Raw genomic sequence first — 25559 nt, forward strand, 5'->3', positions numbered from 1 at the left:
GTGCTGACATATAGTAAGTCCTCACTATGTATGTGTTGTGTAAATAATGAATAACAATTGAGGTCTTCCCCAATAGGCTACTTTCCAAGCACACACAGTTGCTTAAAGTCAGATAGCTCAGCTGTTTCCATGAGAAGCAAGTCGGTCCTTCCCTGAGGCTTCCAAAGTCACAGCTCTCATAACCCTGCATCCCTGACTCACCCCACAAAAGGTCTTCTTCCCTCTCAGGGGTAAGAGTTGCTGCCAGTTACAAAACAAACAAACAAAAAATCTAAAGCCTATAGCCCCTTTAGGCTTATCAGAGCATACTCCCCCCCAAAATCTCTATTCTGAGATTCGAGACATTTTGTCCTGTTACACCAAAACCATTAACAATGCACGGAGACAAAGTACTAAGAATGCAGAACACAAAGCTTGATTCCCTCAGCCTCCCACAGACCCAGAAGGAAAATACCAATTAGCACCTTACAGGTCAGTCTGGACAACATAGTGAGACCCTATCTTTACATAAAATTTTAAAAACTACCTAGACGTCGTGGCATGTGCCTGGGGTTCTTGGGGGCTACTCAGAAGGCTGAGGCAGGACGATTGTTTGAGCCTGGGAGTTCGAGGCTGCAGTGAGCTATGATCATGCCACTGCCTCCTTCAGCCTGGGAAATAGAGCAAGATCCTGTATCAAAAAAAGAAGAGAAGCAGAAGCAGAAGAAGAAGAGGAGGAGGAGGAGGAAGGGGGAGGAGGAGGAAGAGAAAAAGAAAGAAGAAGAAAAGGAAGGAGGAGGAGGAGGAGGAAGGGGGAGGAGGAGGAAGAGAAAAAGAAGAAGAAAAAGAAGGAGGAGGAGGAGAAGGAGAAGGAGAAGGAGAAAAGAAGAAGAAGAAGAAGAAAAAAGAAGAAGAAGAAGGAGGAGGAGGAGGAGGAGAAGAAGGAGAAGAAGAAGGAGAAGAAGAAGGAGGAGAAGAAGGAGGAGAAGAAGAAGGAGAAGAAGATCTTACAGATCATCTAGCCACCCATAAGTAGTTCTTTAGAGGTTCGCACCCAGGTTAAAGGGAATTTTGGCTGTGCAGAGAAGATGCAGAGATACTCCCCCAAAAATGTCTTATAAGTATTTGCATGTTTGGTAGCTGAAAGAGGAGGTGTGTTTGAGCAAGAAAAACTTGGGGAAGAACAAAGGTATTGGAGGGGCATCCATGTCTTAGGTCAGCCTGAGGAATTAGTTTTAAACTCTGAGGATAAAGAGGTTAAGGACCAAAGCAAGAGTAACTGTGTTTCTGGGTGATGTTTGGGTCTTGGTTATAGGCTCTGTGATTCTTAGGCTCATTCAGAGAATGAGATACCAATATGGAAGGGTCCTAACGCATCCTGCCACAGGCTTTGAAGCATCTGGCCTTGAGAGCCAGGAGCATAGGCTCACACCTGCAGAGATGCTGTGGTTAATGATGGGCAAAGAGGCATCAGAGCAGGTTCTTATGAACAGAACTAGTGACAGAGCATTGCACGTGGCCAACTCTCCCCAAGGAAAGTGAAGCTGATGGATATTCACGTGAAGCAATGCCCAGAAACAAGCTGGTCAAATAAAATATAGAACACCCAGTTACATTTCCATTTCAGATAAACAATGAATGATATTGTGGTATCATTCATTGATATGTTAGGTCTGAGGCCTAACATCAGTATTATGTGCTGCCTTAACATTTATAACTAAGAGAGTGTTGAATGACCTAGCTGCAAGTTCCCCTCTTTACTGTATTCCACAGATAAAATTTGCTGGCCAATCAGCCCTCCTTATCACAAAAAACAGGCACGGTTCCTGCTTTTCCCTAGATAATGGATTTCAGTTCCTTGCCAGCCCATGGAATTGTCCAAACAAGTCAATTTCATTCTCCTGCCAGAGACAGGGCTCACCTCACCCTCTTGATACTACAAAGTCTGCCTCCCATGGGTCCTGATATGTTTACTCCATTCCCAAGTTTAACCTCCAGGTGGCCCTGCGTGGTGTGCAGAGTTCTCCCATACCAGGTTGTATGTGATTAATAAGCTGCTGCCAATCTCGTCTCTCTAACGTCAGGTGTCATATGTTTGACCAACCCCATAACGGTAAGATGAGAATCCTCCCTCACCAATGGAGTAGACAGGTGATCAAGGCAGATATCCCATTTGGAACATATTTGTACAAAAAAAAAAAATGCATGTTTCTCTGAAATTCAAATTTACCTGAGCATTTTACAATTTTTGTACGTGTGTGATAAATCTGGTAGCCCCATCTGGAAAGTACCATAAGTAAGAGGCATAGACTTAAGAAGGAGTTGAGGTCATAGAGCCCTGCAGTGAGAGAAATTCAGACTTGAGGTTCTGGGTTTTGTTTGTTTGTTTTGTTTGGTGTTAATGCTACTTGGACCACATTTGTACCCACTCTTGTGACCTCTGGGAAACTCAGGTAAAACTTGTGTTATTAACTTGATTCTTCCCAAGAAACTGTTTTTAACTTTTAATTTTATGAGGAAATTGTTGCACATCATCACTAATCAGTGCCTCAAAGTTGAGAAAAGAATTCCAAATTTTTGACCCATAGCATTCTTTCCATCAATGACATTTTTTCTCTGCCATTTAATTTGCACTAAAAGTTAATGGAGTTTTTTTTACGTGTTCCATCTCATTGGGTCATGGCAGCATTATACTGACTGTGTTGGAACCATAACTCAGTAGCCATTCATCTCACACGTATCTTTTTCTTTCCGTTCTGTCGCTATTTAATTTTTCAAAGTCTGTCCCTACAATCAGCCATCCTGTAAACCTCTGCCAGACTAATCTTCCTAAATCTCAGCTCTGATTTTCTGTCACTTCCCGTCTCAAAACAGTAATTCACCCACAGAGTAAAAGTTATATTCTTTAATCTGACATTTAAAATCTTAAATGTCATTTTCCAAGAATTTCTTCATACAAAATATAAATCCCAACTACCTACTGCAGTCCGTACACACTTCGCATTTTAGTTTCTTGGTTTTTCTGGTAGACCCTTCCTCACCTGATGTCCATACCCCCATAGACACCAACATTACCCATGGTATCAGACCTTGTTTCAAGGTCACCTTGAGTATCTCCAAGGTTGAATGAAAACTTTCTCCAGTGTAAGTGTCCAGAGCATATGATCTGCTTCTCTTATGATGGATATCACTGCATTGCTCATAGCATGTTTTCATACATGTCTTTCTTCCTTGATGGATGAAAAGGTCCATGAGTACAGGAGCCACATCTGATGTCTCTTGAAAATCTTAATTCATTGAATTGGATTTATTTGGTTTTATTTTTATTTAATAGATCAACAACTCTTTCTTAAAAGAACCTTGAGGTCTTTTTTTTCTCATCTGAAAATGAGCCCAATTTGCATATTTTCAAACTTTTGGTCCTATGGAATTCCACTACTGAGGGTCATCCAGGAGAGCTAGCCAAGCACAAGCCCTTGCTCCCTTCCTCACTCCAACAAGGGAAGCACCCAGTTTTCTGTTTCAGTATCTGGCTTGCTATACCATGTTGAAGAACAAAATAAAGCAAGAAGGAATCTACTAAGAAAACGTTTCCCAGCACCAGAATTTCTAGTTCCTCCCTACTGTAACAGTGGATGAGTCTAGACTGTTATGTGTTCCTGGAGTAGTTATTTCCCTGTCTTCTGGTTCCTTCATGTGAAGATTTTCCAGTGCCAGAATGTTCTCAAGTCCTCCTCCTCTCAAGTCTTCTTCAGATTCCCAACATAATCAGTTTTATTGTTGTATTTATTGGTTTCCTTGCTTGCTTGCTGTTTTCATGCTGTTTCCTTCTGTGCTGAAAAGCACACACCTGTCTTCCTGGATTGAGGGTGAGAGAAATGTAGATGGTCTAGTCAAGCCATGCATTTTCCATCATTTTAAGTCAGTATTATTTAACTATTTGTCCAACATTCATTTAGAGAAGAGTGTGAGCCTCGTATGGGAGAAGAGGTGGCAGGACCTAGTTGCTGAGCAATGTGTCTCTTCTGTTGCTCAGTAGATTCAGTCTGGACTGAAACCTTGCAGACTTTCTGCAAGAGGGCAAAAGTCCTGTTAATAAAGCACAGTCGTCTCCTTAATTTGTAGAGTTTAGAAATTGTCAACGCAGATCATTGCTGTGCCAACCAATACTTGCTGCCTTCTATTTCAGGCATAAGCTATGTTTGGTGTAAATATGACTCTCTACCTGCACCCACCCCTTCTCATAGCTTGCATGCACTGTGTATTATTTGAGAGGAAATGTGCCATTGAGGTGTGGAAAGTGCATGGGCTGTGGGAAGGAGGCCATATCCACGCTGTTCTGTTCCCTAGGCTTTCAGCCCAGACACAGTTCCTGCCATGACGAGTGATTTGCGAATGATTGCATATTCCTGGGGAGACGTGGGGAGAAACATAAAGTGAAAGCGAGGAAATGTGTTCCTAAGCTGTGTTCACTTTGTACTCACCCCAGAGAATTTTGTCACCTGGATTTCTTCCAGAAAGTTCTGACACCTTTAATTATTTCTGTTCGTCCATCAGGAGCAGACCAGGTGCTACTGATGGAAGACTTAAATCTTTGCCTTTGTGGCAAGCTAACATAATGCCAGCCCGCAGATTTCTAACAAGAAGAAGAGGGATTCACTCTCAGCTTTGACCCGAGTGACCTCTGCCAACATCTCCCCGCTGGAAAGGTTGATGTATCGTTCATAGCTGAGATCTCATTTCTTTTCTTCCTTCTTCTTAGATTTCAGCTGGGATTGGTGTCTTCCCCTGGGTTTACAGCAACAGCAAAAGAAAACTCTAAAATGGCGTTCAGCTCATTATACAGAAGCCAGTTGGCCAAGTCTTGTCATCCTAAGGTGAGTGGCAATCACAGAGCAGAGATAATTCTGGGTGTATTAAGTATCATCAGCAAATCGGAGGCTTCACTCTTTCTTTCTAGTGGAAGGATGAGAGAGTTGCTGTCTTTGCCTGTGTTAGAGAGGATTTCCAACCCTTCCACCCAGGCTTAGTTTTCAGGGTGTTTACATTTTAGTATACTGCTCCGTCCTCGGTGAAACGAGCCAGCTTTGTTTATTACCAACTTTCATTTTTATCTGAAATATGATTCTTCCGAGCTTTATAGCCTCATTACGTGATATCCTATCGCATGCAATGCTGTAAAGAAGAGTGAGATCATGTAGGTGAAAGGATTAGTCTTAGGAAAAAAATTATTTGTGTTAATATCAACTTTATGTTGGTTTAATTTTTTTTTAACATTTCAGAAAGCACTCTATCTTGAGTGCTTGGCAGGAATGGATACAGGGGTATTGTGTTTCTTTTTCTGAATGACTAAAAGAAAATTGAGTCCAAAATATGTCAGGACATAGTTTTTGTGAAGAAAAAGTGGAATCAAATGCTATAAAATTTTGTTCTGCTTTATGCCATAAGTACCAAGGTTCAGTTAACATGTTTAATTTATTTATATGGCTTTTCTCCTCCTGAGATTTCAAATTTAGGGCCCAGTCTTTGGCAGATTGTTGTCACATCCCATAAAAGTGCAACTTCATCTTCATGTCCAATGACACCTGTGTGGTCTTCTTTCAAATATATGTTTTTAAAGTTCTTTTGTTTTAAGAGTTTGTGAACTTATTTTGTACATATTCCTAGAGAACAAAATGGGAAATTTCTGAAGCAAATGGACCTTTTGTTTATAAAAAGAGAAGACCAGAGTCAATAAGCAAATATCCTGCTCTTGAATGAGTCATGCTAAGGACTGCAATGGAAACCAAGGTGGGAGATGGAATTAAGGAGCTCAGTCTCATGATATAATTATGTGGCATTGCAATATAAGCCAGCATGAAGGGCTCACTAAAGAATGTCCTGAATTATACATGACAAAAGACTCTAACTGAGCCAACTTTTTTCTTTTCTGATTTTTGTCATCAAGTTGTTTCATCAGCTAAATCTTCTTCGTCATACTGTTTATAGCTTGTTTTTAGAGATACACGTTTCAAATTGACAAATCATGTCTGTGGCCACGGATTACTAGGCAATTTTCAGGTTGGTTTGGCCCATGTTTGCATTACAAAATTGCCCACATTAGTAAAACTATGGTGCTAACACATATTCTCCTCCATCCCCCCAATTCCTTGCATCATCTCCTTTCATCCATTTACTCATTTGTTCAACAAATATTTATTGAGTGGCTGTGATATTCCAGGCATCCAGGTGCCAACCAGCCAGCTGCCAAATAGGGTCTAAAAACTGTTCATCATCTTTAAGGTGGTAATATGTACAAAATCCCTACCCTCTCCTGGAGTCTGTCATCTAAATAAATATCCAAAATATTTGGTTTCAGCTTTGAGTAAATTCACTGCCCCCTCCATTTGATAGTCACATATCAGAGAGCCAAACCCAATACTGTGTAATGTCTGGGAGAACAAGTTCTCTTCCTCAATCTTTCTAGTTTAAGATTCTAATGACCTAGGACTTAGATTTTTAAGGCATAGCCATTTTATCAGACATAAAACATGTGATTGAAAGTAATAGAGAATGCTTTTAAATAATAAATATACATAATCATGGGAATAAAACATCTGGAGATAGGTTTGCCTTCAGATATGGTTTGATCAAGGCCCTTAGCACTATTGCTCTGCGTGCCTCTCTCCTCTGCTTTTCCTTACACTTCAGCTGTGCCCTCACGTTGGCTTCCAGTTGTGGGGCAGAGACAGCTGCCAGCAGCAATTCAAGACAAGCTTTATAGTTGAAATTCCAGGAAACAGAGAGAGACATCCTAGGCTTTAGAACCAGTTCTCTGTCCAGCAGCAAAATGACAAACAACAAATAATTGGCTTAGGCTTGGGTCCTAGTTCACATCACTGAACCAATTACAGTGGCCAGAAGGTAGGCTCAGTCCACCCCAAATGCATGCTACTGCAAAGTGGGAGAAGAGTAAAAATTCTGTTGGAGGGTAGAATGACATTGCCTACAGATTCACTGTTAAATTAAATACAATTTTAAAAAATATTATATTATGATATTATAGTTGGAAGGTTAGATGAAATTTAGTTCAAGCTATTTACAGTTTTTTGGTTGTTCTTGTTTGAGACAGAGTCTGGCTCTGTTGCCCAGGCTGGAGTGCAGTGGTGTGATCTTGGCTCACTGCAACCTCCTCCTCTCGGATTCAAGCAATTCTCCTGCCTCTGCCTCCCGAGTAGCTGGGACTACAGGCACGTGCCACCATGACTGGCTAATTTTTTTGTATTTTTAGTAGAGATGGGGTTTTACCGTGTTAGCCAGGAGGGTCTCAATCTCCTGACCTCGTGATTTGCCCACTTTCATGTTTTAAGTGAAGATAATGAAGCTCCTTCAGTTAGTTGTCTGACTCACTGAAGTTTCCCCAGACAGTAGGTGGCAGAGCCACAGCTCAAACACTGGTTTCCCAGTTCCTATTGTTGGGTCCTTTCAGCAACTTGGGGCTTTGATTCAACCTGGCTGTGCCCGCTGACTATGGTTTATCGACATTTAGCATGTATCCGTAATTTGTAGGGTTTTATTGCTAATATTTCATTGTATGGATAGTCTACATTTTATTTTCTATTTCCCAATTGGCAGACATGTGGAAGTTTTAGTTTTTGGCTATGATGTATCACAAGTTTATGAATATTGACAGACACATCTTTCTTGGAAGCATATATTTTCATTTCTCTTGAGTAGATACCTACTTGCAGATTGTATGTGGTTTCTTGTAGCCTATAACTTTGCCGAACATATTTACTACTTCTAGTAGATTTTTCATGAACTTCTTGAATTTTCTACATTCAGGTCAAATACTCCACGAATAAGATTATTTTCTTTTTCTAATCCACAGTTTAACTGTTTTGGAAAACTGTCAGACTGTTTTTCGAAATGGCTGTGCCATCTCATTTTCCCACCAGCAATGTTTCTGTGTCTCCTCATCCTCGCCAACACCTGTTACTTGCTTTTTTGACTTTTCATTACAGCCATCCTAGTGGGTGTAAAGTGGTATCATACGATTTTAATTTATATTTTCTTAATTACTAATGATGCTGAGCATCTTTTCATGTACTCATTAGCCAGTCATATATCTTCTTGGTGAAATCTCTATTCAAATCTTTTATACATTTTAAAAATTGGGTTGTTTGTCTTCATATGAAGTTGTAAATGTTTTTATATGCTGGATACAAATCTTTTATTAGATATATGATTGTAACTATTTTTCTGGTTTCAGCATTGTATTTTCACATTTGTTAACTGTAATAAAGCTTAATTGATCATTTTTTCTTCATCTTTATGCTTCCAGTGTTATAGTTAAAAATGAGTTGTCTAAACGAAGTACATAAGATTTTGCTCTAGCATTTTTTAGTTTAGCTCTTTACACTTAGGTATATGATTCATTTTGAGTAACTGTGTATTTATGGTGTAAGGTAGGAATGTAAATTCTGTTTTTTCTATGACTATCCAATTGTCCATTGGATTTCCAATTGTCCAATATTTATTACAAATACTATTCTTGCTCATTGAATTGCCTCAGCACCTTGTCAAAAACTCATTAAACTAAATGTAAGAATTTATTTCTGGACTCTTAATTTTGTATGATTCATCTATTATACCTCTTCTTATGCCAGGAGCACACAATCTCAAATACTGCAGGTTTACAATAAGTTTTAAATAGGCTAATAGAAGTCCTCGAATTCTGTTCTTTTTCAAAATTGTTTTGGCTGCTCTTGGTCCTTTGCATTCCCATATATATTTTAGGATCTGCTTGTCAAGGTTTACACAAAACCTACCAGTATTTTGTAAAGGGATTATACTGTGTTATATATAAGATTTTCATTAGAATTTTATTAAATCTACTGGTCAATTCCAGTGAGTCATTATCTTTACAATATTGAGTCTTCCAATTCATGAACACAGTGTGACTTTCCATGTATTTAAAGCTTCTTTAATTTCTCTCAGCAAAGATTTATAGTTTTCAGTGTAAAATTCTTGAATTCATTTGCTAACATTATTCTTCTCAGTTTTTATGTAATTTGAACTGAATTATTTTCTTAACAATTCTGATATATTGTGTTTTTATTTTCATTCAGTTCAAAATATTTCCTAACTTCCATTGCGATTTCCTGTTTACCCTTGGTTTAAGTCTTTGAAGATTTCCCAGTTTTCTTTCCATTGTTGTTTTTCTTTATTCAAATCTGATTTATTCATTTTTTAATTTTTATGAGTACATGGTAGGTTTATATGTTAATATTTATGGGGTACATGAGTTGTGTTAATAGAGGCATGCAATGTGAAATAAGCATATCATGGAGAATGGCATATCCATCCCCTCAAGCACCCATTGTTGTTTTTCATTGCTCTTCAATTCCATTGTAGTCGAAGAACATACTTTTTATTATTTAAATCCTCTTCTTTTTTTTTTTTTTTTTGAGTTGAAGTCTTACTCTGTTGCCCATGCTGGAGGGCACTGGCACAATCTCTGCTTACTGCAACCTCTGCCTCACAGGTTCAAGCAATTCTCCTGCCTCAGCCTCTCAAGTAGCTGGGATTACAGGCGCCCACCACTGCGTGTGGCTAATTTTTGTATTTTTAGTAGAGACAGGGTTTCACCATGTTGGCCAGGCTGGTCTTAAACTCATGACCTCGTGATACACCCACCTCGGCCTTCCGAAGTGCTGGGATTACAGGAGTGTGCCTAATGGTTTCATGGTCCAGTATATGATCTATCCTAGAAAATGTTTCATTGGCACTTGAGACCAACGTGCGTTCTGTCATTGTATGGACTGTTCTATAAATGTCTGTTAGGTCAAAGTAGTTGATAGTGTTGTTCAAATCCTGTATATTCTTGCTGATTTTCTGTCTAGCTATTTTATTAACTATTGAGAGTGGAATATTAAAGTTTATTATTGTTGCATTGTCTATTGCTCCTTTCAGTTCTGTCAACTATTGCTTAATGTGTTTTGGGGCTCTGTTTTAGTTGTGTAGACACTAATTATTATGTATTTCTAAAGAATTGATCCTTTTATTCATATGCTATGGCCCTGTTGTCTAGTCATATTTGCAGTCTTCAAGTCTATTTTGTCTGTTATTGTTAAGTATTTTATATCTCTTACTGTTGAAAGTTACTTTCAACTTCTTACAATCGAAAATGTATCTGTTATAGAAGGCATATATTTGGATTCTGTTTGTTTTAAAAATTAAGTCTGACAATCTGCCTTTTGACTGAATTACTTAGTTAATTCACCTTTTGATAGAATCATCAAAATGGGTAGATTTATGTCTGTGATTATACTATTCTGTTTGCTATATGTCTCATGTATTTATCCCTTTTTTGCTGCCTTTTAAAGTAAAGGACTTTTTTTAGTGTATCATTTTCTTTTGTCTTTTTTAGCTATACATATTTTTATATTTTTAGTAGTTTCTTCAGGAATAATAATTCGCATTTTAGTTTATTACAATGTACTTCAAGTTAATACTAACAATTCAGGTAAAATAAAGAAACTTTGCCCAATATAGTTCTCTTTTCTTCTTCTTTTGTGCTAATGTTGTCATATATATTGTATCTGTCTGTTATAAATTCAATAATATGGTGTTATAATTATAAATCTTCAAAGAAATTAAGAGAAAAGGTAGTACAATCTCTCTCTCTCTCTTTCTCTCTCTCTCTATATATATATGCAATCTTTTTTTTTTTTTTGAAATGGAGTCTCTCTCTGTCGCCTAGGCTGGAGTGCAGTGGCATGATCTCAGCTCACTGCAACCCCTGCCTCTCAGGTCCCAGTTCAAGCAATTTTCCTGCCTCAGCCTCCGGAGCAGCTGGAATTATAGGCATATGCCACCATGCCCAGCTAATTTTTATATTTTTAGTAGAGACAGAGTTTCACCATGGGGGACAGGCTAGTCTTGAACTCCTGACCTCGAGATCTGTCCGCCTCAGCCTCCCAAAGTGCTAGGATTACACGCGTGAGCCACCACGCCCGGCCACCTCCATGCAATCTTATTTGTTCATCTACTTCCTTACATTTATAGGGTTCTTCATTTCTTCATACAGATCTGAATTACCATCTTGCATTGTTTTCTTCTCTGCTGAAAGACTTCTTTTGGCATTGCTTGTAAGGCAGATCAGCCAGCAACAAATTCTTTCATTGTTTGTTGAGGAATAGTGCTTTTCTTCTTAAAATTTCATGGGATGAAAGAAAACTAACACTTAGTTTTTACTTAGGAAGGAAATTGGCCTTATCTATGTGTTAGTTCCACTTATAACTATTTATATTTATGTAAAATATCTTCAAGGCAGTGATTGGTGATAGAAAGTAAAGATGCAAGATGAGTTGTTTTAATAAGTATTTTGAAATGGACATTTTGTGTGAATTTGTGGAGCTTACTTGGTAATTTGACCAAAGCATGTGATGCTCAGCACCTTGACAGGAGTACCAATCTCATTTTGTGGCAACTTAATCAAATTTTAACCAAGTACCTCCAATGCCATTATAAATACAGGCTTATAAATAATTTGACAATATAATTCTACAGTATCTTGGTTATACAACTAGCAGGATCAACTTTTAGCTCTGTTTGCGTCACAGATCCTGAAAAATAGGAAACCAAACATAAATCTGGGGGGATGGGCAGAATATAACTGAGATTATTCTATTGGAAAGATTAGAAAAGGCAGAAAAAAATAAAAAAAATAATAAAAATTAGAGTATTAAACTGATGTCTTATTTACTTGAAGAGAGTGGGGTGTGTGTGTGTGTGTGTGTGTGTGTGTGTGTGTGTCTGTGTCTGTGTTATAAATTCAAGAATAATCTATGTGAACTACATACTCCACTTTCTGGAATTGCCCATATTACACGTTAGATGGATTAATGGTTTATTTAAAAGTCTGTTCGTTTTACTTCCTAAAGTCCATTCTTGCTTGTGCTGTCATATAATAGTTCATCTTCAGTAAGTATCTGTACCTTGGGACAAGGGTCTCCAGGGGCTTGGCACGTAATTTATAACAATAATGGAAATGGCATGCTTTGTATGGATAGCCATGGGACCCCAGAGTATTTGGAGAGAGGGAGAAGTTATATCACCCATGAAAAGGCTAATGAGATAGGCAGATTTCAGGGGAAAATGATCTTTCTGTCTTGCCCTTAGACCTTGTTCTACCAGTGAGACTTATGTCTAAAGCATAATGACTCCAGCATGCTCTTTCTGAGTATAAGATTATATGACATATGCTGGTAAGCTACTCAGAAGTCAGAGCATTCACCAATAAACGCCAACTTAATTGGATGCCTTAATTATGTCACCTTCACTCCCCAGACATAATCCCAGGTACAGCTTGATGACTGGTTTTCACTTCAAAATCTCAGTCTCTAGTCTCCAATTTTCAATATAATGTTTCAGGCAGATAGCTGCGGTCCTCTGAAACTTGGGGAATATTTGTGTATTTGACCATTGGAAATACAGTTCTGGGGCTCAGGAGAGAATTCAAGGGAGTAGACAGACAGCTCAGAGTTAGAATATGTCTAAACCAGGTTGGCCTGTTTTACAAGACAATTCTGATCCTCTTTCTCCTCTTTACTCAGCAGCTGGGAGTCCGCCATCTTGAAGCAGGTGGTGTATGAGGATGCTATTGGCGGTCTACCAGCCAGCGATTATTCCCCTTGGTACCCAGATGTTGCATAAGTACAAGACTGTTTCAGAATGACTAGAGAATCTGTTACTGTTTCAAGTTTTTTCTGAAACCTTAGGATCTTAAACATGAAGCAATTCTCCAAGCTAGCAATGTGCTAGCTAGCAGGACACAGGAACTAATCAGAGAAAACGGGCATTTGGGATACATTAGAAATTCAATATTGGCTTTGTGAAGTTGTTAATAATTAGCCACAGCTTTTGTCTCTATCCCTGCAGCTAGTGACATGAAAGTGATTAGGTTTCTAAAAAACAGTTTAAGCTTACTAAATGTATTAAGTAACAAGGTTTTTAATCAACAGTTTATTGATTCCAGCAGGACAGTTGTGAGAGAAAAAAGCTGTGGATGCTGGTAGAATAAATTTGTAGGGCAGTTCATTGCTACTTAAAAGCATCAAAGCAATAGATATTTTAGAGGAGTTTTTGTTTGTTTGTTTATAGTAGTAACTCTAGGACAAGGGAAAAAGTTACCAGATTGGCAAAAAATATTATTCTGATATAAAATCGGGAGCTTCACACCTTTCTCTTATCCTTCTTCACATTTACATTTTAAACAAAAGAGGTTAATCTTGACACCTTTATAGTCTGTACTCAATAAACATGTTTTGAGATTTTTCCATTTAAAATACTATGCCTAAGGCAGTCCGTTAAAATAACCCAAAATTCAGAAATAGAAAAATTTGCAACTATACTAAAAGTGATAGGCAATATAAATGCCTGAAACTTGGAGTCTCTCCTGACTTTAAGACCCATAGCAGTCAATTGAGAAACACATATCTTGGCTTTTTCACCCGAAATAGAGAATCTGATAAATAGAAAATTCAGATCCTAAAAACAGAAAGCCAAATTAAATCTGGGTGGGAGATGGGCAGAATATAACTGAGATTATTCAATTGGAAAAATTAGAAAAGGTACACAAAATCAAACAAAAACCATTAATAAAAATTAGAATATTAAACTGGTGGTCTAATTTACTAGAAGAGGGGTATGTGTGTGTGTGTGTGTGTGTGTGCGTATGTGTCTGTGTGTGGTGTAAATTCAGGAACAATCTATGTGAACTATGTACTCTACTTTCTGGAATTGCCTATATTACATGTGTTGAATGGATTAATGGTTCTTTAAAAGTCTGTTAGTTTTATCTCCTACAAACCTCCTATAATGAAGAAGATTCTTCATTTCCTACAAATGAAGAGAAGGATTCTTTATTTCCAATTTTCTGCACACGACTCAGAAATCTAGGCCTGCACCAGTCAGCACACCACGCAGCCACCTGTTTTTCATGAGGGTGTTACTGTTTAGGCAGCCATATTACAGATCACTGTGTCTATTCAGTCCCACTGTCTACACCCATTCCAGGGTGGCTACTTGCAACAAGTAGGTGGAACTGAGAGTGATGTAGAACTGTGTTACCTGACGTAAGTTGAGGACTGAAGATGATTCCACAACCAGCTGAAAGGGTTCAAGAAAGAGTGAAAAGATGGGAAAGAAATCATCAAAGTAGAATTTTCCAGGGGTGAACAGTTATGAGTTTAGAGAAATAAAAATTTCACATTAAATAGGGCCACAAATTGCCAAGTAGGCTGAAACCTAGACATCCCCATCCCACGTGTTTTTAAAGAAAAATGAAATTAAAAAATTTTGTTTTTAATTGTGGTTCTGCCCTGGGGGTGGGGGTGTGAAGATCTTTCATTTTTCATTGTCTATACTTCTACATTATTTGGATTTTATTTTGACAATTATGTTATAATCCAAACATTTTAAATATTTCTATTAAAATATAACTAAAGATGCAATCTAATCAAGAAATGAAAAATGCAGAGGCCAAGAATAAGGCAGATATGGTCTAAAAGATATGAGGCAGATATCATATGGTATGGCTTGAGCCTAGGAGTACAAGGTTGTCGTAAGCAATGATTCCATCACTGCACTCCAGCCTGGGCAACGGAGCAGGACCCTATCAGAAAGAAGGAAGGAAGGAAGAAGGAAGGAAGGAAGGAAGGAAGGAAGGGAGGGAGGGAGGGAGGGAGGGAGGAAAGTGGGAGGGAAGGAAGAGAGAAAGAAAGGAAGAAAGAAATAGAGAAAGAAAGAATAAAAAAAGAGAGAAAAGGGAGGAAGGAAAAAGGAAGGAAGGAAGGAAGGAAAAATAAAAAAGAATGAACATACACAGAGAGGATGTGTATTTGTTATAAATGCAAAAAAGCATGCAAATGTAAAAAAATTCTTAAAACAGAAAATGTAAAATGTACTAAATAATTCCAAATGACATAATTTTTTAGCATAATAGGTGAAAGCAGAAAGAAACCCTACAAATTGCTTAATTTCTCATCTGTTATAAGAGAACTTAAAAATACTCATTGAATTACTCTAACAATTAGGAAAATGGAATTTAAACCTAGATTTAAAATATATATATATATATATATATATATATATATATATATATACCATTATATGCAATATATATTCTTTCCAAAACACAGAAAAAGGTCACAGCAACAACAACAACAAAAAATCAGTATAGACCAAAACCCAAAACGTGACTTAAAGGAAACAACAAGGATACAGCATAAAGCAAACCTACAGGGGTAAAAGAAACCTACCTGTTTTAATAATAATCAACAAAATACTTTAAACTTTGTCATTTTTTTGGCCTCGTAGTTCTTGACTTCTCAGCAATTGGCGATGTCATTAACCACCTCTTCTGACACTTTTCTACCTTGACTTTCATGACGCCACATTCCCTTGATACCTCCCCACCCTCCAGAACACTTCTCATTCTCCTGGCCTCCTAAGCTCTAAATATCCAGACATTAAATACCGAGATCCCGCATGATTTGGTTTTACACCTACTCTCAATTCTGTGAAGTCTGTGAAGTTCAAGGCATACCTACTGACAGTTTCAGCCACCATCTGTATGACCGTGACAGCCAAATTCATCATTCGAACTCAGGTTCTTCTGAGCTCCGGAGCCACACATAGCTCTGCCCATTTGTCTTCCCTCAGAGTGCCTCAAAGTCACCTGAAACTCATCATGCCTGAAACTGACCTGAACTCCCAAACCTGCTTTTCCATCACCAGGGATTTTGCTGCCCTAGTCTGCTTTCAGGTCTCTTTGCTTTCAATTAGACACCACTCTAAAAAGCTCTCCACACTGCAACCAGAGCAATTTTTCGGCAACAGAAATCAGATGAATCACCACCACTTCAAACCCTTTAGTGACTTTTCTAATTCTTTTGGGACAAAACCAAAACAACTTAACATGGTCAATAAAGTCCTCAGTGTCAGCCCCCTGCCTGCCTTATCTATTGTCCTCCTTCTCATGCCCTCTCGCCATCTACACTGGCTTTCTTCAGGGACTAAGAGGGCCCTGTTTCCTCCTGCTCCAGGGCCTTTGGGTCCTCTGACTAGAAGCCACTTCTCTCATCCCTTTATTCAGTTAATTATCATTCAAGTTTCAAATCAAATATCATTTCTCAGAGACTATCCCAGACCAGGGCAATCCCAGATATACACCTTCACACAGCACTCCGTACTTTCCCATTGAGACATTCATTTCCATTTTAATTATATACCTGTTTGTATGTTCTTTAGATAATATCCATCTTCTGCTTCTATCATCTAAGCTACATGAGTCCAAAGATTATGTTTGAAAGTGTATGACATATATAATAAATAATTTTTTGCTAAATGAATTATATATATGTGTGTGTATATATCATACATTCCTATAACCATTCACTTATTTAGAAAATGCCATTCTGTTCCCTGTGAGTAGAGAAGGAGCTTGGACTCAATGTATTTCCAAACAAATTATCATCAGATTATATTTCTAAAAGGCAATGCCTTTTTCACTCATAACTGTGCTTCTGCAAAAGCAAATGTGATTTTATATGAAGGGACTCTCTTTTCTCTGAAACTAGAGCAAACCAACAGCTGGAGTATCCATGGAGACCGGTAGTCCAGTTGTTTGAGGATAGTAAACATCTGCCTGTAGGCCTTATTTCCACTTTACATTTGGGCCAATGCCTAAATGCTTTGCTTTCCAAACACATACCACAAATCAAGTTACGATTGTTCAGAGAGCTACATTTTTACATTTACATTGGAGACCAGTGAGAAGTTCCCCATGGCTAACTCTGCAACTCAACTTGCAAATGTTGTGACATGGGGGATACATCAAGAATTTGGTGTTGTTTACCAGATGCTTTAAATTCTGCATTTGGATATCACTGTCATGAAAAATGAAGTTTCACTGTGCAACTGACTATGAGGGCCATATTTGAAGTTGTAGACCTTGTCTTTGACCAAAAACTAGGGGCAGTATAAAAACATTTAGAAGAAACTGAAAGAGTATCACATTGTGATATGACACTGGCTTGCTTTCTAGCTTACAAAAATTCATGCTTATTTTGAGGAGCCAGGAAGAGAATGGGAACGATCTCTGCTGTAGAAGAACCCAGAGTTTTATGAAATTCCTGAGAAAACTGAGGAATTTGTGGGGTGGGACGAAGGTAAACTCAGGCCAGGCGCCAGCCAACCTAGAAAACCTGATACAATACATAGTCCACATTGAAAATGGAATAATCACACGGGAGCTAAAGAAACAGCTCTCTGAAGACAGTAAGACATTTGCAATGTATATGAGGAAAAATGTTTAAATATATAAAAGACTGGCTATGCCGAGCGTTGGCAGAGGTGGGGAGAGACTGGAATTCTCAGACACTGTAGAGAATGTGAAATGCCACAACCACTTCGGAACAGCCATTTGGCAGTTTCTTAAAAGTTAAACATATACTTTTCATTCCACTCTAGTTATTTATCCAAGAGAAATAAAAAGCATTTGTCCATGCACGCACTTGCACACAAACGGTCGTTGCAGTTTTATTTGTGCTAGCCAAGAACTGGAAGCAGCCCAAGTGTCCATCAAAAGATAGATGGATGATGTGATACATCTGTATAATGGAATGCTACTTAGGAATAAAAATAAATGAAAAAAGAAATGACATAGATGAATATCAAAATAATCATGCTGAGTGAAATAAGCCAGAACGAAAAATGAGAGTGAGAATAGAGAGAGGTAGAGGTAATGGCCTGTATGATTCAATTTGATACGAAGTTCCCAGAAAATGCAAAGCTATCTACAGGTATATTGACACACGGTGGATCAGTAGCTGGCTGATGATAGTGTGGGTGGGTGCATAGAAATGGGACAGATTATAAAGGGGCAAGAGAAAAGTTTAGGAGGTGATGGATATGTTCGTTTTCTTGATGTTGATGGTTCTATGGTGTATATATACAGCAAAATTTATCAAATTTTTTACTTTAAATATGTGCAGTTTGTTGTATGTCAATTATACCTCAACAAACCTGTTTTTAAAATGAGTGAACATCTCAAAAGAAATAAGAAATTTGGCCAAGCACAGTGGCTCATGCCTGTAATCCCAGCACTTTGGGAGGTCAAGGCAGGTGGATCAACTGAGGTCAGGAGTTCGAGAACAGCCTGGCCAACATGGTGAAACCCCATCTCTACAAAAAAAAAACAAAAAAAATTGCCTGGGCATGGTGGGCGCCTATAATCCCGGCTCCTCAGGAGGCTGAGGCAGGAGAATCGCTTGAACCCAGGAAGTGGAGGTTTCAGTGAGACAAGATTGTGCCATTGCACTCCAGCCTGGGTGACAAGAGCAAAACTCCATCTCAAAAAAAAAAAAAAGGAGAGGAGAGGAGAGGGGAAGGGCGGGGGAGGGGAGGGGAGGGGTGGGGAGGGGAGGGGAGGGGAAGAGAAATAAAGAATGTCAACCATCAATTCTCATGAAAAGGATAAAGTCTTAGAAAAAGACATTAAAAACATTTGAATATTGTTTTAACTGGCCAAATAGAAGATGAAAAGTAAAATAATGAGATAATTTATTTTTCTATCAAACTGGGATATTGTTTTCAAGTGGCAGCTTCAGTGCCAAGGACTGTGAGGCATAGGTAAATGGTGCAGTTTCTCCAGAAGACACCTTAGCAATATGTACCAAATACATATCAAAGCCCTCAAAACGGTTTTTCTTTTGATGCGGTCATTCTACTGCTCCATCCCTAAGCAAGCATCCTAAGGAAATAATCAAAAACGCTTGTGCACAAGGATGATGTGCTCTTTAGTGTCAGGCGTGTTTGCTATCATTTCACAGAAAGGGTTGCTATTCTGAGGAAATTGCTCAGGCTGTTCCCAAGGCTGGGAAACTGTTCCCAGGCTCTCTTGTCCTCAGGTTTCTGGACAGTTTTTGCTGTAGGAGGCACTGGCAGAAAAGCAGATCAGAGGAAGAGAGAATCCAAGGTACTTCTCAACTCTGTCTCTGCTTTTGTGACCTAAACAGAAGCAGCTCTGTCTTTTCTGTGCTTTGGCTGCTAGCAGACAGAAATCTCTTGCGTTTCCAGTACAGTCTCTGCCATATTTCCAGTTCCCACTCAGTAGTTCTGCCTTCCAGTTCCCCGTATTATCACTTCTCCTCCAGGGTTGACAGCAACCTCCCACTCTCGCTCGATGCTGGGTTGTTCAGTGACTGGTTTTTCAGCTCCTCATGTATAATAAATTCCCTGAATTAAATTCCTTCTAAAATACCTAGAGTGATTTCTCATTTCCTGGCCAATCTCTGACTAATACAGGTATTGATCATAATGATAATTCTCCCAACAAATATTTGAAAATTAAATATCTAGCAAAAAGTGATTTGATAAACTATATTGTGGTATATCCACATGATAAAATACTTTATAGACACTAAAATCATGATTTCAAAGAATACTCAAGGAATTTTTTAATGTGATGTAAAATTACATAACAGCACCTAATTTTATATAAAGGATACAGATTTAAAAGATGTGAATCATATATTGCTTGTGAGGATGTGAAATGATACAGGCACTCTAGAAAAGAGTGTGATAGTTTTTAATAAAGGTAAATATATACCTATCATGTAATTCAGCAATCCCAGTACTGGGTGTTTATCATAGAGAAATGAAAATGTGCCTGGGCATGGTGTCTCACACCTACAACCCAGCACTTTGGGAGGCCGAGGTGGGCGGATCACAAGGTCAGTAGTTCAAGACCAGCCTGACCAACAAGATGAAACCCCGTCTCTACTAAAAACCCAAAAATTATCTGGGCACAGTGGCAGGCACCTACTCCCAGTTACTCAGGAGGCTGAGGTAAGAGAATCGCTTGAACCCAGGGAACGGAGGTTGCAGTGAGCCGCTGCACTCCAGCCTGGGTGACAGTGAGACTCCGTCTCAAAAAAAAAAAAAAAAAATTAGCTCTTTCTGTGTAATTAGATTACTGGTAATTTATATTTTTACTTACTATTTTCTTATTTTTTAAATGCTGCAATGCACAGATGTGACTTTTATAGTTAGTTAAAAATGTATGTAGATATACTTTTTAACATAAAAAGTATATATAAAAAGATAAGAATAAAGATAAAAAGCAGTTTACAAAGTAATATTTATGGGAGGGTTCATTAAAAAATTTAGTATTATAATTGTTTATCATTGTATGAATAAGAATAAAGTTGTAGAAAAACACATACGAAGTTTCATACACTGATTACCTGGAGATGGAGAAGTAAAAAGAAAATCAAGTGCCAGTTTTATTATTTTTCTAAAAATCTAGACATCCTTGAAATAATAAGAACATATTACACCTTTAATTTTAAGAACACCTAATAAATAAAATGTCTTAAAACTCAGTTTTAAAATATATGAGGCTTTACATGAGAAATAAAAATTGAATTAATTTATGCTTTTGCTCTAAAGATTGCTTTATATAATTTCTAGCTTCATTTCCTATGTGAGACACAACATAATTTGTACCATTAAGTGGAACTTTCTACACACAGTGCTGTTATAGAAATGTATTGAGACAATTAGTTAAAACAAACCATATTTTGGACCAGATAAGCATCTATGGCATAGGAGGAAAATTGAAAGGTAGATAATGATATATGTATTTTTCTGACGTTCAAATAATTTAAACATATTTTTATATCAAAAAATGTCTGCATAGTTAAAATATTGTAAAATAATAATAAACATCTTTGTATTTTTTAAAATGATACTGTTTACTTATTTTTATAGACTTCAGATTTGGTATTTTAAAAGAAATATTTATTCCTTTGAAAAGCCATGTAAAACAAATGTTAGCACCTGTGTTTAAAAATAGTTTTGATGTATTATGAAAAAAATTAAACATTGCAAAAGACCTAAAGGTTACATATTCCACCCCCACCCCCCAAAATAAGATTTTTGGCTTGATCTGAAACCCAGAACTCAGGCGTTCTGAGGATCTGGCCCCCCAAAATTGTTGTAGTTACATTGCCAATACTGGTATCGCCTTCATTGTCTGAAAGCCAAATCTTTAGTGTTCCATCATTACACTTTTGATGTCAGAACCACCAAACGTGGTGATAAGTCTTGCTTTACTAGTTGAAATATTGGGCATCCATAGGTAAACGGCATTTCCAATGATCTTACAATAGGAGAAACCAATTATCCTTATTTATTGCTTTTTACTTTTTTCAAGCACAGAAAATCAGAACGTCAACTTTTTATGTGCTATAGAGTCAAATTAAAGCTTAAGTTCACATAGGAAACAAGTAATCCCATTGAGCTTTGGCAAAATTATTCTTTGTCTGGGGATCATGGGGAGATATATATATATACATCGCAAGATGAACTTCAGAAAGAAATGGCCAGCCTAGACTTTGGTCAGAGAGATTTTTCCATTTCTCTGGGTGTCTTGCCTGAAGTAATAATAGTATTTGAACCAATTTTCTTAGACTACTTTCCAGAAATAACTCATTCCTTTTCCCTTTCTATCAAAAGATTCATTAACTTTCTTGGACCCATACCTGGTTTGAACTTTGGCTCCATAGCATAGTAGCTATATGACCTTTAACAAATTACTTAAACTTGCTTGGAGTCAGTTTCCTCACTGGAAAGACTATTTATTTCAAAGAAATATGGTGAAGTTTAAATGAGATTATGTGCTCCATGCCTGAGAAGGTCTGGGCATCAATAAATGTTTGTTGAATCTGAAGTCTAAAAATTAATATTTGTTAGGAGCTGCCAAACGAGTTATGAAGCATCCATTATTTCTGTAATAGTTCTGTCCTAACAAAGTTCATGGAAACTTTGGTTCGGTCTCTTAAGAAAATAAATTTAAGTTGCTATTTCTTTACTGCTCCCTTGTTTTGCATTTTGGGGGACAGAGTCCTCACAATATTTTATAATTTTATCATCCCCAGTAGAAATCCATTTCTACACCTCCAACTCAATCTTTATTTGGCTCCTGAGTTTATGTTTCTTAAGAGCTGTATCTGTTTCCTAAACACAGGAAAACTTGGTGTAATTTTATAGTCACTACGTGAACAATTACTTGCTAACATTGTTATTTGGAAAGCTTCATCTGCTCAAGCTGGATGTTTAGGCAGCCCCAGATAGTAGTGAGTAGGTGATGACTCTCTGGTCTCCCCCCAACCAACCTTGACCTCCCCTGTACAGAACACACACACACACACACACACATACACACACACACACACTCTCTCTCTCTCACTTAGAAATTCTTAAGGACAACCCAAATAAGTTGGGAAGAATAAACTATACATTAAGAAATATACATGATATCGACTTTCCTATGCTAATGGCCAGGATAAACAGTCACACCTCTTTTTCCTCCCCTAAATATCAAATATGATGCATATTGATTCTGTCCTTTCTTTCCCTGGACTGGTCTAAATGTTCACTGTATGTGTTCAGGACTCTTTGGGGAACGCATAGAAAGAAGAGAGGAAAGTGGTGAAGGCGGTGCTTTCCAGTTCTCGACCTACGACTTTCAGCCATACTCATGGAGAATTAAAGTCTCTAAGGGGTTTGGACAAGTAGGGACACTCAGGTTGAGCATGTGTGAGACGGGGGTCCATTTGACTGAGTCTCAGGCTGCAGCGTAGATGACATCACAGAACATACAGTGAGGTCACTACTAGGTCAGGTGAAGGAAGAATTTGAGCAGAAGATAGCATTTCATTCTGAGGGTGTACGGTTTTCTTTATAGTGCATTAAAGAATTTGACTCTCTAGAGACATCTGCCTAAGCCATGGTCATCACTGCAGCTTTCTGCTCTGTTCCTTTTTGATAGGCTTCAAGGAGGATTGTCTCTTTGGGCTCAAACATGGTAGCAGTCACTCCCAGGTCTTGATCACTCCCTGCTGTTTTCCATGATGACTTCATGCCACTTCCCTACACAGTCTTAGGTGCAATGTTCACGGCTCTGCAGTGTGGGGGAACCACTGTTTTTGTAGTAGGAATGGCTCTGAAATTGCTTCTAAAAAAAGCCACTCCTGCTATGTCTCTTATATGCAAGTGGGACCTTGCTGTGAATGGTCTTCTTCTCAATTTGTGAAATAGTCTAGACAACTTGATGATGGGGCTAAGGCTGGTGAGTTTGTGAAGGGAGGACTCTGCTGCTTCCTGGGGTACTAAACATTTTTTCCTTTTCATCATCTTTAGAAGTTCCAGGGATGGCTGGAAACTGGTAGATAAATTATTTTGGGGATGACTTGTCCCCTTTCCCTAGATTCCCCCACTTCTCTCTTGGTGACTTTTACTCATCCCATATTGATGGAAACTCCTCCTACCGAAGAAGTGTGTTCTTGGAGAGGATACTGAAAATGCCATATGATACATGAGAGGCATATTGGACTCCTTACCTCAGTGTAACCAGAGAAAGTGGCTCCAGATACCACAAGACACTAGGAAGTCTCTTGAGATTGACATTATCCTAACACCTGAGGTCTCTCTGGAATTCACCCTTGCGTTACCCTTTAGAAAATCACTTGGGATCTCCAGTGTAGCAAGTTCTCCCATGATGGCTTATTCAGCCCTAAGCCTTTTCATATTCAATATGTTTTCCAGATGAACATCAGAAAGCACCAGCCCTTAGCTTCTCTGCAACACCCTTGCCTCATATTCTTGACCCTCTGTAGAGGCTTACTGCTGAGCTCTTCCTGTTCCCTGCCACAAACACAGGCAGGACCATTGTATTATCAATTGAGCTGGGCGCAGGTGTACTATAACCTTCCAATGGTCATCTCAGAAGACAAATGAGCTTGTTTTTGAAAGTCAAAGAGATCTGTAAATCTGAAGAGGGCCACAAATGCAGGTAAAGAGTCTTTTTTTTTTTTTTGAGACGGAGTTTTGCTCTTGTTACCCAGGCTGGAGTGCAATGGCGCGATCTCGGCTCACCACAACCTCCGCCTCCTGGGTTCAAGCAATTCTCCTGCCTCAGCCTCCTGAGTAGCTCGGACTGCAGGCGTGCACCACCATGCCCAGCTAATTTTTGTATTTTTAGTAGAGATGGGGTTTCACCTTGTTGACCAGGATGGTCTCGATCTCTTGACCTCGTGATCCACCTGCCTCGGCCTCCCAAAGTGCTGGGATTATAGGTGTGAGCCACTGCGCCCGGCCAGGTAAAGAGTCTTTCACAAGCATCAAAATAAGTTTTGCTTCTCGTGGTTATGAGACAGGGATCTTAATAAACTTCAAGGGATGTAGTCTAGTTAGCTTTGATGGAACCATGAACCTGCAGCCTCTTGCAGCCCTGATGATATCTAATATGGTCTTCCTGTGGCTCGTTGAGAAAGGGGCATGATGTTAGATAGTGAGAGAACTGGGGTAGTGGGTATAATGCCCACTGTCGGCACTTAGTGACACTTCTGCTCATCAATTATCTATCTTTGATTAATCTGGCTAAAGTAGCCCTTAACCACTGGTGTGTATACTTGAATTCTTCCTTTATACAACTGTCACTGAAATTTCATAATGGAGTTACTAAATGCGGTCACTACATAGCCACTTGGAACCATGTAATAGATTATCATAAATCTCTCTTTGTCTTTTAAGACAGCTCAAACTCATTAGCATATCTAGGAGGGAGTCCATAAACCAGTCAGAATAAGAGGGAGAAACTGAAACTACATGTTTCTCTCCAAGACCTATGACATGATGCTTTTGACACCCATGATTTCCACTCCCCAATGTTCATAGCTTGTATAACTCCTCTTGATGAATTTGAGCAAAGCCTGTGACTTACTAATAGAATTCTGTTGCTAAAAGAATATGAAAAAAAAAATCCAAGAACGTTGCAGATATCATTAAAGTTCCAAATGAATTGATTTTGAGGTAATCAATAGGGATTTATTCTGGTAGGCCTGACTTAATTAGGTAGAAATTTAAAAAAAAAAAAAAGGGGGGACAGGAGAAACTCAGCCCTCTCTAGGCTAACAGCTCTTATTGCTGACTTGAAATAAGTGGCCCTGTTAGGGATGCCTACTTGGTAAGGAATTTCAAGTATGCCTCTAGGACCCGACAGTGACCTACAGCACCTGAGGGTCACCTTCAGCTAACAGCCAGCAAATGCTGGCTGTCAAGCAGCTGCATTGAACTGAATTCTGACTATACCTGACTGAGCTTGGAAGTGGATTCTGCTCCTAGTTGAGCTTCCAGATGAGAACACAGCCCAGCCAACTTCTTAACTGTAGCCCTATGACTCTGAATAGAGAACCCAGCTAAGGTGTACTCAATCCCATGACTCACAAAAACTCTGGGATAATAAATGTGCAGTGTTATAAGCCACTAAGCTTGTGATAATTTACTATGTAGCAATAGTGAATGAATACAGTGCTGACCCATGTATTTCTTATTGCCCTTTATAACCTGTCATCATCATTTACACTGGAATTCAGTGTACACCCGAGGCTTCTTTGAATATATATATATATACACACACACACATGCACATATATATACCTATGTATATACCATACATATATAAATAT

The 25559-nt window shown here is 38.4% G+C and overlaps 1 long non-coding RNA gene across 1 annotated transcript in view; it reads right to left on the reverse strand.

Moving 5' to 3' along the window:
• The window catches only part of LOC116553098, a 239505-nt gene that overhangs the window by 18497 nt on the left and 195449 nt on the right, over positions 1–25559 (reverse strand). The gene's annotated exons all lie outside the window — the stretch shown is intronic.

This window comes from Sapajus apella, unplaced genomic scaffold (assembly GCF_009761245.1).
Source record: "Sapajus apella isolate SASKATOON/1434 unplaced genomic scaffold, GSC_monkey_1.0 scaffold12, whole genome shotgun sequence".
Lineage (NCBI taxonomy): Eukaryota > Metazoa > Chordata > Mammalia > Primates > Cebidae > Sapajus > Sapajus apella.